This window comes from Equus asinus, chromosome 7 (genome assembly GCF_041296235.1).
Source record: "Equus asinus isolate D_3611 breed Donkey chromosome 7, EquAss-T2T_v2, whole genome shotgun sequence".
NCBI lineage: Eukaryota > Metazoa > Chordata > Mammalia > Perissodactyla > Equidae > Equus > Equus asinus.
The window spans coordinates 74867628-74881445 of NC_091796.1; the positions used below are offsets into that span (position 1 = coordinate 74867628).

Consider the following 13818-nt stretch of genomic DNA (forward strand, 5'->3'; position numbering starts at 1 on the left):
TAATGGTTGACTCCTCCTTGCTCCACCCCCAAGACCCCACAGCTCTGGCTGATGACTAAGAATTTCACCCAGGCTGTGTAAAAGAAGAAAATGTACTGACAAGGTTCTATTAGTTCTCAGGATAACATGTCATGAAGAATGTTCTGTACAATGTTTTGTTGAGCAGAACTTCTTTGTAGGTTTTCAGATAAGCAAAGATAATTCTCAAGCCTAGTTGGTGAGGGGAGGGGTGAAGGAGGTGGTGGGGCACTTCTACTTGCTTAAGCAAATATCAGAAACTAGGAGTGCCGAGAGGCAGGGGCAGGCAGCTGAGGAGAACAGAGAGCGTGAGAGGGCCCAGCAGCAGCGGGGGAGCCTGAGCTTGTGGAGAAAACCACCGTTGACAGAGATGTCTTCTGGTGGCCAGTGCTGTTTAGAACATTTTGGGGATACTTTCTCTCTTAGAAATTTAACCTGGCAAGAGAAAGGCAGAGTTTCAGTAATATTCCTCTCTGGAGAGAGGAAAAGAAATGTGTTTTTTAAAAGCTGGGACTGTTGTGAATTTTCTGGAGATTCATTATTTGTCTGGAACTTAATATGTAAAGATTTGCTCTCAAAAGTCAGTTGTTTTAACTGATACTTCCAATTCTGACGTGGCAGCCAGATCCTGGAAAGGGCTTAGATAACAGTGTTCTGTCACAGGCTGAGAAGCACAGTGACTCAACCCCACAATCCGAATCACTGAAGAACTAGTTTCCGAGTGTATTCTAGAGACACTAAAGTTATTTGGTATTTTAATATATATTGTATTGTCCTATAAAAATGCACTAAATCTTGGACAAACATTCTTTGGACAGATTTTTTTTTTTTGATCAGAAGGAGGTAGAGAAGATAAGTGTTTTAATTCCTAGGTTTTTGGAAAGGAAAAATGAAGGCCAGATAAAAAACCAGATGTTTTGAGGCAAATGTAAAGTAAAGCTTTAAACTTGGAGATTTTAAAGTATTATACAAGATAAGCTTTAGAGTTAAACACGCTTGCTAAAATATTTTTAAAATTCTGTTTAAACTAAAAAGTAAATATTCACCTCACCTCTGACTTCTAAAAATTATCTACAGTATGACTGGTAAGGCTTCAGCTTCTAATCCATCTTACCATAGCATACGCCTAAAATTTCTGTTCATTTCCAACAAACAAAGCGTGTGGCCCTTATAGCAGAATTTTGTTCCGTTTATAAGCTTAGTGCGGAAACCTCTTTAGTAGAGGACAACAACCATGCCGTCAATAAACGATTGCTGAATGATGACATCTAAGCTCTCTGAGCTAGAACATAATTCTGGCTCTGCTAGCATGTTTTTGTGTGACCTTAGATAAGTCACTCTACATTTCTCTCAATTTTCTCTTATTACAGGAAGAGAAGGATAAAAATGACTGCAAACTACTTCATGGAGAGCTTTTTGTTTAAAGGCTGACGACAAATACCAGAGTCACAAGGTCCAGCAAACCTCCCTCAGAAGCAGTTGAGCTTCTTGAGGACAGGGAACTTTTTTTCTTCTTTGAATCAGCAGTATCTTATTTGTATTTCTGTAATACAGTTCCTGGCCTAGAAAAAGGTCTCAAAAAATGCTGTACATTTATTAATGTTATTAGGCAGATTGCAATCTTGGCAGGCCTCTTAAATCTCTTTTCTGTGATCCTTTCCATACTCGGCATGGAAAAGGCCGCCGCTGTTTGCTCTGGGATAAGTACCCAAGGCATTTACTTAAAAATACCCAAGACTAGAGAAATAATTCTCCTGTCTCTAGGGCACCATTTCGCCTTTCCGCGGCACTGCGCCCCAGGGCTTGGGATCTGGGTCTGGAGGCGACAGGGAAGAGTTCTCTACGGGAAGCTCATCCTCCGGCGTGTGATTGGTCGGCTCACACTCCACTCACGCGGCTCGGGCCTCTGATTGGCCCCCGTAGCACCCCCCCACCCCCCCCTCGCGGCCCGCGACTACTTTGTGTACCCGGGTGGCGCGCTTGGGTCCTCCGGCTCAGCTCGCCGTCCGGGCTGGTCCGAGCTAGCTCTTCGGCCCACTACTCTGCACCGCGGGCGCCAGGAATTTCCCGAGTCCGAGCGGGTAGGAAGCATCCTAGGGAGAAGCTCCCCCCCGTGTTCTCTTTCCCGTACTGAATAAACTTCCGCCTCAGAGGCGCTGTCGCAGCCGCGGGTCGGGGGAGAGGCCAGGCATCTAACTCAGGCCCTCGTGGGGGGTCTTTCTGCCGGGGCGAGGGCGGAAACACAGCTCTCACAATAAGATAGGGCTTTGCTAGGCGCATGTGGGTGCGATGCCATTCTATGATCGCGCTGCAAGCTGCAGCCGGGTACCCGGACCTGGGCTGCAGGGTTGGGCAGCAGTGATCACTCCTTAAAAGTAGCAAGGAGCCTGCTTCAGATCTCCAGCACCAGTGCTCCCTAGGGCCGCGGGCCGAACCGGCACGGGCACTCTCCGCGGGCGAGAATACGGCATTCCCTGGAGGTGGCGCTCCCGGGAGTGGGGAGCCCGGCTCGACTCGCGCCCCCTCAGCCTCCGGCCTGCAGGCGGTAGAGGGCGGCCTACGCTCGTGTTGGAGCCGGCGGCGGCGCGCGGAGCTGCTGCCTGCTGGAAGCTCCCGGTTCCGCTGTGGCCCGCGGCTCTGCCTGGCGCTGGATGCTGCGGCTACGCTGTCCACGGGCGCAGCGAGAAGGGGGCGGGGAGAAGCCCTGGCACATGCCAGGGTCGCCGTAGGGGGCAGCGGCCGGCGCATGCGCGCCCTCTCCCAGCAGCCTGGAACGCTGAGGGGCGCGCGCCCCCATCCGCGCGCACGCCTGCGCTGGCCGAGGCTTCCCCGCCTGCGCTCGTTGTCAGAGCCGCTCCGGCGCGTGCGCGCGTTATCTCGGGCCGACCCGAGGAGTCAGGTTCCCTCAGCTCCAGGCCCCCGCCCCCTCCCAGCCCCCAGCCGCCCCGTCCCCTTCCTTTCGCGGAATGGGGCCGGCGCCGCTCGGGGTCGCGCGCCCGGGACCCGGCTCGCGCTCGGTGTCGCGCTGTCAGCGAATGCCCGGCTCGCGCCGCCTCCCGCTCTCGCTCAGTCAGTGGCGCCGAAGGCTCCGTTAAGCGGCGGTGGCGGTGGTTCCTGTTTCCGTTTCTTCCTCTCCCTTCAGTCGGGAGTAGCATCCTCCACCCAGCCACCCCTCCCGCTCCCCCGGCGCCGGGCAGCTGCGGCTGAGGGCTGGGGCGGCCGCAGCGGCGGCGACTGGGGACCGGCGGAGACCGCCTCTGCAGCCGCCTCGGGTAAGGGGCCGTTTCGGAGCCGGGCCCCGCGCGCCTCGGGGTCTGGGGCTGGGCAGACGCGGGATCTGCGGAGGCTCTGGCGATGTGGTGGGGGGGCTGTCGTTGCTCTTTTTCCCCAGGCGACCCCCGGGCCTCTAGCTGCAACTGCTGCTGCTTATCCAGCGGCTCCGGGAAAAGTGGGGAGGGAGCCCCCGGGACGCTCCGGCGGTGCCTGGGCGCGGGCCGGGGGTGAGGGGCGCCGCCGCTGCCCTGGGCGTCGCGCATCCTCGCTTAGGGCAGGGGCCGGAGCTGAGGAGAGAAGGAATGGGGGCGGGGTGGGAGGTGCCCCTCTTTCCTCCTCTGCACCTACCTGCTCTCTCGCCAGCAACTCGGTCCTTGTGGTCACAGGCTGTGGGGAGGATGCCTGTGCGTTTTGGGCTTTCGGGAGGGGATCTCGGCTCGGATCAGGGAGTGGACCCGGACGAAGATGCGCTCCCAGCGAGGGGCCGATCCTAGGGCGGTGAAAGGCGCGAGAGCCGCTGCAGCCCCCATTTGGTGTGGAAATGATGAGCTGGCGGCTTTGGAGTATCTAAACTTATTTGGGAAGATTAGATGAGTCTATATTTCTTAGTTAAAAGAGCTTTGTCCTGCAAGAGTGGGTTGTCGGGTGCAGCACCTCTTCTGCCACTGTGGGGATTGCAATCTTCAGCCACAGAACGTCAGAGACGCAGTGTATTTCTTAAGTTAAATGGCAGTGTCATGGTTAGGGTTTATCCCTGGTGAGCATTTTGCCTTTTGCCGTATATTAGTCTTTTGACTGAGGCCTTGGATAAAGGAATGGAAAGGTGTTTTTTTCTTCCCGTATTTGAATTAACTTACAAGTTGACTTACGCCAATTCAAAAAGGTGGACCTAGGAGAGCCAGAATCCCCAGTAGGCAAACCTCAAGGTAACGCAAAACCAATTTCTACAAAAGTTTTCCATCACTTTAGAATTAAACTCATCACATGTAACTGACTGAACTTTGGCTTGGCTCTCTTTAGAAACTGTAGGCAAGGCTTCATTATCGTTTTTTCCCCGTTGTTATTTCCTGGGGTTAAGTGCATTTTTTCTTGATTAAATTTAAATTTTTATGTTTTTATGCATAATTCTTTTAAAGGGTGCATCAGGTAGAAAACATTTTAGGAGAGAAATTATTTATGCACTACAAAGCTATACTGAAATAATGGAGTAAGTTGTGTTCTCCCTTCTTTAAAATAATTTGAAAGTAATGTGAGATCCTATGCCAAATAATAAGGCCCTGTACTTTGTTAGCATCGTGAAATATACCACAAAATGTGTATAGAAAGTCTTAATTACTTGGTTTATAAATACTACAATAGTAAGGATAAGGTGGGAGTTCACACATTTGAAGATTTGATTTTATAGCTTCGTATGTAAAAACGTAGCGAGTTAGAAATGAATAGGCAGTAAGGAACATAGAAGGTGGCTTGGAGGTGTGGATTTCCCTTGTGCTGCTTTATAAATTGAGAATTCTATTTGAATTGAAGAGCTGAACAGCTGGAATGAAACTTGCATAGATTGCAGAAACAGATGCAAAATGGTGTCTTTGACAAGTAGTGAGTTAACATGAAGAGTATATTGTTGTTTATTAGGAGAGTGATTCAAAACAATTTCCATAAAATATAGCCCTGTATAGATTGTATTTTAGGATGTTCTTAAATGTAAAGAGTCCCTTGCAGGTGTTTTTCCTACAAGTCAGTTCTATTTGAGATGTATGGAATTGGAAAAACAATAATTCTGATTACATTCTGTATTGTGTGGTTGCAGATTTTAACTAGTTATTTTAAGGAATTGGAATGTCTTTCGAAATGGTGAATTTTGAAATTTGCTAGTGGCTTGGGAAAACTTGTGTTCCTTGTTTATTTTTTTAGGTGCAGTTATATTAGTAGTTTGGTCTGGAGGGGGAGCTAGTGTCAAAGCAAAGCATAGCTTAATATATGTTTGAACTTTTAAAAACACCCCAGACCAGATTTTTATGACCAGAAGAAACAATTTTTAAATAAAAGAGTAAGGGAATTGACACGGGCATATATCTGCATATAGTTATTTGTGGATTATATGTATTGTGTGTTACAAATTAGTTCAGAAATCCTTTCGTGATCTGAAATAATGGACAGTAAATGCTTAGGAGTTACTGAATTTCTCATTTAAAATCTCTGAAAATATGTCCCCAAACTTAGAGTGTGTGATAGTAGTTTCCTAACCTTCTTGTGCGTTGCATCAAAAGGGAAGTATATCTTGACTGTTTGTGCATGTTGCATGTTCTTAAATTTTTTCTTTATGATATTTACAGTCCTAAAATTTCAAAAAAAGCTTCAAGTAGAGACTTATATGGGCAAGGATGTCAATTGTGTAGTAAGATAGGCATTTATCAAAAGTAGAGATACTTTCAATAAACAAAGGGACCCTTCAAACATCTGGAGAGCAGGATCTCAAGGTCACTTTAAGAAGTGTCCCCTGCACTGTAATGTAGTAAGTCCAGCCAATCTACCAAATTGAACTTGTGACTTTGAATAGGCAGCAGTTATTCTTTGGTCTATGGCACTTTATTTAGATTTCTAAACCATAATCAGTTAGGTATGTGAATTTACTTCTTACGGTTCACATATTTTTTTAAATTCAAAGCTAGAAATTGATAATGTGTATATTGAAATCATTAGAATATTTAGTTTTCTGAGGCTAGTGGTAGGGCTGTTTGTTCTCCATAATGTAAATAGAATTTCAATGCTGATAAAATAAAAAATAAGATTCTTTAGAAGGAATGACAATCTCTGAGATACAGAATAGTGAGGTGTTTACCATATTTAAGGAGTTAATGCTATAAATTAAAGTTTTATAAGGCATGCCAGAATATTTTCATGTATCTTTTCCCATTTCTTTAATAGTTATTTTTGATTTATTATAAACTGAATTCAGTAAATCTCTTGGTTTAATTAAATGGGAAATACTCCCATTTCATATTGTAGCACATTTATAAAAGTAAAAGAAAGTGTTTCCATTTTATAATCATAAGAGTAAATATAAAAATAGGCATGTAAATAAGTTTCTTTGCTTATAAATAAAAGAAAACTAAGATTCTAAACAACTCTGAAACTTAAGATATTACTGTTATAATACCTTTATACCCTGCATCAATACTGGTCCTATTGGTGCTTTTCAGATGAGATCCCAACTTCTAGTTTTCTATAGTCAACAGTATTCTAGTAGGTACAGCATTTAGAGGACAAACACAAGATTTCCTTTGGTTCTCGAGTTAGTGATTCTCTGGCTTATATTTCTGTACCGTATAGTATATGGTTTCTTTGTTGTTTGAACTGTTATTAAATTATAGTTTGCTGTAATGAGATAATTAAACCTGTTTAAAAGTAAAAGATATTTACAACAGATTTTTAAAAAACCTTTTAAAAATTACCAACAGAAGAATATTACATTGGGATGTGTATGTGTTTAAGATGTATTTTTTAACAGATTAGTCTCAACCTTCCTTTCTCTGTACATTTTATCTCCTGCGTACATCTCCCCTTCTTCAACCACTCTCCATCATCCCACAGTTCTCTCTTTGGAATAATTAGGAATCAAACCAATAGAGCAAACTATATCACTCACCTGTGTAGTCAAGGTTTTTCTTACTTGATTAAATGACTTTATATCAATCGCTACAATATTCTAAGCATATAACCCGTATAAACTTTATACGGTACTGTACATTTTCCTTTCAATGGAAGAAGAGCAAATGGGGCCCATGGGATTATGTCATATATTTCAATATAAGAGTTGCTCATACTCGTTACAGAAAGCAGAGCTATAGGGTTAATTTCAAAAGTTTTCTTTGCAGAAAACTATTTGCCAAAACCTAATACCTCACTCATCTACTACTTTTTAAAAATATGTTTTTGTGATAGTTCTTTTGGTCAGAAAATGACGTGTGAAGGAGAAATATGTTTTGAATTTTAAGTTTTTTAAAAAATTGACAAATTATACCAATATGAGGCTAGTACTGCTGTAGTTCAAATTTGTCTTTGCTGTTCTCTTTTGTTTTGGTTCTACAGTAATATCTCTTCACTGAAGCACGAATAAAACTTTAAAGATCACTACTGAAATGCCCCATATATTGTCGTATCTTAGAGCTTGGGTTTTTCAGATTTATTTTCTGATGGGATAAACTGAATAAACATGACAACAAATTTATGTTAAGAAGATCAGACTTAACAGACTTACCACAGTCTTGATGACTGGTTACTGTAAATAAAGTTCACATTATAAAATAAATAATAAAATATTGATAGTAATCTTAGATGTAAATGAAAAATTAAGCTAATGTTTATTTTAGAATCTGAGTTATGAGAAACATTACATGATATAAACATCTTTTTTTGAGGAAGATTAGCCCTGAGCTAACATCTGCCAGCAGTCCTCCTCTTTTGCTGAGGAAGACTGGCCCTGAGCTAACATCCATGCCCATCTTTCTCTACCTTATATGTTGGACACCTGCCACAGCATGGCTTGACAAGCGGTGTGTGGGTCTGCACCTGGGATCTGAACTGGCAAATCCTGGGCTACTGAAGCGGACCACGCCAGGCTAACTGCGGCGCTACAGGGCAGGCCGCTACATGATATGAACTTTAAATGCTATGACTTTCTCATTATAGAAGACCAAAAGTGGGAGAAGAATGACAGTGGGAGAGTCTTTGTCTTACCTCAAGCATACAGCTAAACTAAAATGAACGTGTTCAGTTAAGATTGTTAATGAACCATGAATGAGTTTTAAATTTTTATTATTTTTATGGCTGGTTATTTATATTATATCCCTTAAAAGAGATATCCAACCCCATTAATACCTAGAGCCAGACTAAATTTGCCTGTAGAAAAAAAAATATACGCAGACCATCAAACTGTAAAAACATACCAATGTTATTAAATGACTTAAGTCAACATTCCATAAGGTAGTTTTTAACATTGTTTTTATAATTTTCAAATATAATTGATTGTAATATCTTGATTAGTGGTGAAGGTAGAAAAATACAGTTTGTAGCTTCTGTATTATATCTTTTGTCTCAGACCTTAGCTGTGTTGGGACAGTGACGGGAGGGAGATGGAGAGAGGCGGAGGATCATAGCAGTGGTGGATGAGCCTGCTTTGTTTGGAGGTGAGGGAGGTTTCTTCTTAAGTTTTTCTCTTTCCCCCCACTCCTTCTCCCTGTTTGTCATCCTCCCTCTCCCAACAGTGGTAGGAAATGTGGGATTTGACCATCTTTACAGGATTTTTTTTTTCTTAGAGTTCTTAGATCATTTCTAGGTTAACCATTAGCTTTTATGTAACAATAGGTTTATTATAATAATTTCATTTCCTTTTGATGCAGTAGGCAAGAGACTAGAAGAATTTCAGTTGGTGTAGGGTTTACTATTATTTATTAAAAAATGATTTTGTAACTCCATGTAAAAAGTGATGGGGAGAGGCTGGCCCAGTGGCCGAGTGGTTAAGTTCACGCTCTCTGCTTTGGCGGCCTGGGGTTTTGCCGGTTGGAATCCTGTGTATGGACATGGCACCGCTCATCAAGCCATGCTGAGGCAGCCTCCCACATGCCACAACTAGAAGGACCCACAACTGAAAATATGCGACTTATGTACTGAGGGACTTTGGGAGAAAAAGGAAAAATAAAATCTTTAAAAAAAAGTGGTAAGGGAGATGTTGGTTCATTGTTAAGGGTCCTCTATCAGTCACATTATTGTTCTACCTAATATTTAATGTATCATAATCCCCTCTTCCAGTTTCCTGGAATGCGTTCTCATGCCTCCTCTGTTATTTCTGTCTTCATTTATGGAGTTTCTAACTTCAAGGAATTGGTTTTTATTTTATTTTATTATTTTTTTTGGTGAAGAAGATTGGTCCTGAGCTAACATCTTTTGCCAGTCCTCCTCTTTTTGCTTGAGGAAGGCTGTCCCTGAGCTAACATCTGTGCCAGTCTTCCTCTACTTTGTAAGTGGGACGCCACCTCAGCATGGTTTGATGAGTGTTGTTTAGGTCCGTGTGCCCAGGATCCAAACTTGTGAACCCCAGGCTGCTGAAGTGGAGTGCGTGAACTTAACCACTACACCAGTGGGCCAGTCCCCAGGAATTGGTTTTTAGAACATCTTTTCACCTTCTTTGTGTGCCTCATTGTAGTAACATAATGTAAAAAAAAAATGTTGTGTCCATTAAAGAGAACTTTTTTTCTTGCTGAGGAAGATTAGCCCTGTGCTAACATCTGTGCCAGTCTTCCTCTGTTTTGTTTGTGGGTCGCTGCCACAGCAGAGCTGATGAGTGATATAGGTCCGTGCCCAGGATCTGAACCTGCAAACTCTGGCCTGCTGAAGCAGAGCACACGAATGTAACCACTATGCCACTGACCTGCCCAGAGAGCTAACTCTTAAGGTAAAATGAACAGCGGTGTTCTCCATTCATGGGAGTATTTATTGTTGGTAGATTTAAGCCAATTATTGTGAAAAGTTCACAAGGACGAATTGCGTGTTTGATAATTAAGACCCTAATTGTTTGGGATCTGACTGATTCAATTTCTTTAATACATGGAATTGTACTTGTACCTGAAAGAGAGAGATATTCAGTAGAGACTGTTATGTTTTTCATGTCTTGAGTTCTTTGAATAACTGCTTAAATCATTAAGTTACCAAATGTCAAAAGATTGTAATTTTGGGAAAACCTATTCTTTAAAATTACCGCTTAAGCCAGGGTAAACATTTTGCTTTGTTTTTATAAGTTTAAGATTTTTCTTTCTCTTTTAGAAAGTTTAGTGAAACCCTAGGGCTTAGGAAGGTGGTAATTGAAATTCTTGAGGCCAAAAGGTCTTTCCTTCTTAGCCTGGTAAACTGAGCCTCAGCAGCATGAGAAATGTAGGTTTACTAAGTAATCCTGACTGCTTCCTGTGACATAATTACAGACATCTGGGCCTCCATGAATTAAAACTGTTTATTTTTAAGGCCCATGTTTTTAAGGTTCAAACTGTAGAAGTATCAGTTTCATACTGCTCATAGGTGTAATGCATTCATAGGATGAGAGGCACAATGTTATTTTTAATTTGTAAGTAAACAAACAATATGCTCAATGCTGAGTAAGCTGAAGAGATGTATACATAGTAAGGATGCACAAATAATAAACTAAAGAAAATATGCAATGAAGAATGGTTCCTTTTAATAAAAAGACTCTTAGTGTTTAAATTATAATGGACAGAGATATCATGAAAATGAAATGGCCGAAGAATTCTGTTTTGGAGCAATTTGTCAGGCCAGGTGACAGATAAATGAGCACGTCCTCTGTTCTGTAACTGTCTGCAGAGGCTTAGAGCAGTGAAGATCCTCCCTGAAGGAAGTCATGATCAATAACTAAAGTGTTTGCACAGGAATTGTGCGCCGTTCCTGTGTGTATGTTTGTGCAGTACCTGCTCCTTTCTGTTTCTGTGGCAAATGTAAGGTTGGAAAGTAAGGTACCTAACTTCAGGGAAATCTGAAGGGAAAAGGATCTGAAGTTTGGAAAAAAGCTGTTTTTTTTTTATGTTTTAATGATAACTTTTGCACTTAATTTCCTTAGAGTCTATGGACTTAAAGCTAAAATCTGAGTTCCTATTTAGTAATTTCTTGAATAGTTTTGTTAAAGTATAAGTTATATGCCGTTAAATTCACAGGTCAAGTTTTAGTACATAGATACAGTTGTACAACAGTTATCCATTTTAGAACACTTTCATCCTCCGAAAGCCTCCCGTTTGCCTGTTTGCCCAGTCCCTGCCCCAGCCCCAGGCAACCACTGATGTGCTTTTTGTCGCTGTGGTTTTGCCATTTCTAGAAATTGGACCGTAATGGAATCATACAGTATGTAGTCTTTTGTGTCTGGCTCCTTTCATTCAGTATAATTGCGTTCATTAATTTGAATGAACAGATAAAGTAGAACAGCTTTCAACTTGGAGTCAGGAGACTTGGATACCAGTGTTGGCTCTGCCTCCAAACGTGTGAACTTGGGTACACCGCTTGTCCCTTCTGGGTCTCTGTTTCCTTCTCTAGAAAATGAATTGTTTTGATTTTTTTCTATTCTGATTGTCGTAGCTGGGTAGATGTTCACTGACCTTTTCCTAGAATGTATCTCAACTTTTCCCCTTAAGTATAGTCACTGTGTTTTTTTTCTTCTGAGTCAAAACGCGGCTTATGGTCTAACAGATCACTTAGCAATGGACAAATTTGGAACTGTCTTGAAGAATCAAGATGGCTGATTAAACTTTTCTTGGGCATTTCTTAGTTCATGTGTATAGCTTTGAGAATAGGAATAATCTTAAATGCTGAGTTAATAATAAAGATTTTTGAAGAGAATAAAGGCAAAGTTGAATAATTCTCAGAGTTAGAGCTTCAAAAATGATTGAAGCTTCTTATGAACATATGAAAAGAGTATGCTTTTTAGTTGTTTTTTTTTGTTGTGGGAGTAGAAGTTGGGGTGAAGCAATTTTAGTTAAGTTTGAGCCAAGTTAGGCTCAAGGCAGGCAAATGGAATTAGACTGTTTTTCAAAGAAGAACCAACAGAAATGTATGGCTGCCATTGGGAAGACTGTCCTAGGGCTCATCAGGAGACAAAGCTGACAGGTAACATTCAGGTAACAAATTAGGAAAAAAATACATATACAGGGAATTAAAAAATAGGAGTGTTCGTGTGTATATGGATGTGCTTGTAACAGGAGTAGATAAGTGACTGAGTAGGCTGGTGTCAGGTATATGCCAATGGGGTAGTGTTCATTTTCAGTATAGTATAAAAGAAGGGCATTGAATGACAACTAGCTGAATTTAAAAATGAGAGTGCTGTAATTACTTTCAAATATTCAATAATTTGACTCTTAGAAACCATCAGTGCTTCTTACGTTACCTGTAATAGTAGGAAGTATGACTATAAAGTGATTGAACTTTTATTTTTACCCAACATATAAGAATTGTGTGAGAGTGCCGGCCTGGTGGCGCAGTGGTTAAGTGTGCACGTTCTGCTTCAGTGGCCCGGGGTTCGCCAGTTCGGATCCTGGGTGCGGACATGGCACTGCTTGGCAACCATGCTGTGGCAGGCGTCCCACATATAAAGTGGAGGAAGATGGGCACGGATGTTAGCTCAGTGCCAGGCTTCCTCAGCAAAAAGAGGAGGACTAGCAGTACTTAGCTCAGGACTAATCTTCATCAAAAAAAAAAAAAAAATTGTGTGAGAGGTAACCCCTAGAGCAGACACTATGGAGGAGGAGAATGTAGCTATAAATACATTTTTTTTTTTTGAGGAAGATTAGCCCTGAGCTGACCACTGCCAGTCCTCCTCTTTTTGCTGAGGAAGCCTGGCCCTGAGCTAACATCCGTGCCCATCTTCCTCCACTTTATATGTGGGACGCCTGCCACAGCATGGTGTGCCAAGCGGTGCCATGTCTGCACCCAGGATCCGAACCGGCGAACCCAGGCCGCCGAGAAGTGGAATGTGTGCACTTAACTGCTGCGCCACTGGGCCAACCCCTATAAATACATTTTAATGATGGTGTCAGTACAGCAGCATAAGAATATTTGTTTTATGCTGTATAGTAACACATTTTGTTCAAAAGTGGTATTTCTAATTTAGGTAAACAACTTCGTGATAACCAGAGCTATCCCCAAATCAAACATATTTAATGATTGAACATTTGTCACTTTTGACAATGATGTAAAAATTGTGTTAAGACTTTAAAGGTGTTCCAAAAGTTGGATCCCAAAGCTTTGTGTGCAATGGCAGTGTTCTAGGGTTAAGTATAGAGCTTTTTAAGGTGACTATTTTTATGGCAACAATATTCTTTTGAATGTGTGCTATGCCATATTTTAAATGTCCCACTGAATTGGTAATACATATAAAGTACCTAACTATGAATTATATAATTGGAAAAATTTCAGTGTAAAGGAAAAGAGACACTTCTTTCTATAACTGCTGAAGCTTCAAAATATTAAAGATGATCATTATTCATATTTTCCCAGGGAATTTTTATTTTTAATCTAATAATAAATGAGCAGCTGTCAGAAGATATAGCCGTTTCTAAGTTTAGAACTCCTATTCTTTTTGTAGTTCTCTCAAATACTTTAAGAAAATAAATATTAAGGATTTCTTGAGTAATCAGATACTTCTTTGATATTTAAGCAAAGCATCAGAGCCAGACGAGAACCATATTAAAGCAGTAAAAATGATTAATTTAAAAGTTTTATAACATACAGAGAAAAAGTGGAGTAATACACAATGGAAAAGAAGACCTACAGAACATCATTACCTCAGATCAGATATAGAAGACTGTCTCTACAGAAGAAAGACAATCAAATCAAATCAACGAGAGAATTGTGTCCTGCTGGCTAAGTGAAAATGAAATGAACAATTAATTAGAAAGTATGCTCCAAAATGCTGGCTTATATTGTTGACAATTCTTTTCTACTTTCTTCCTACAGGGGCTATTTCAGACCTTTTCTATC

The 13818-nt window shown here is 41.6% G+C and overlaps 1 protein-coding gene across 5 annotated transcripts in view; it reads left to right on the forward strand.

Moving 5' to 3' along the window:
- The first annotated feature begins 1962 nt into the window (after positions 1 to 1962).
- Positions 1963 to 13818, forward strand: part of FUT8 (fucosyltransferase 8) — a 277816-nt gene continuing 265960 nt past the window's right edge. For 3 of the 5 annotated variants that reach the window (XM_044773774.2, XM_044773775.2, XM_014862624.3), the window contains exon 1: positions 1963 to 2099. The gene's annotated coding sequence lies outside the window, so the exon portion shown is untranslated. Of the gene's footprint in view, positions 2100 to 3150; positions 3291 to 13818 lie in introns of those variants that run through there. The other 2 variants (XM_044773776.2, XM_014862625.3) reach the window with 1 other exon arrangement.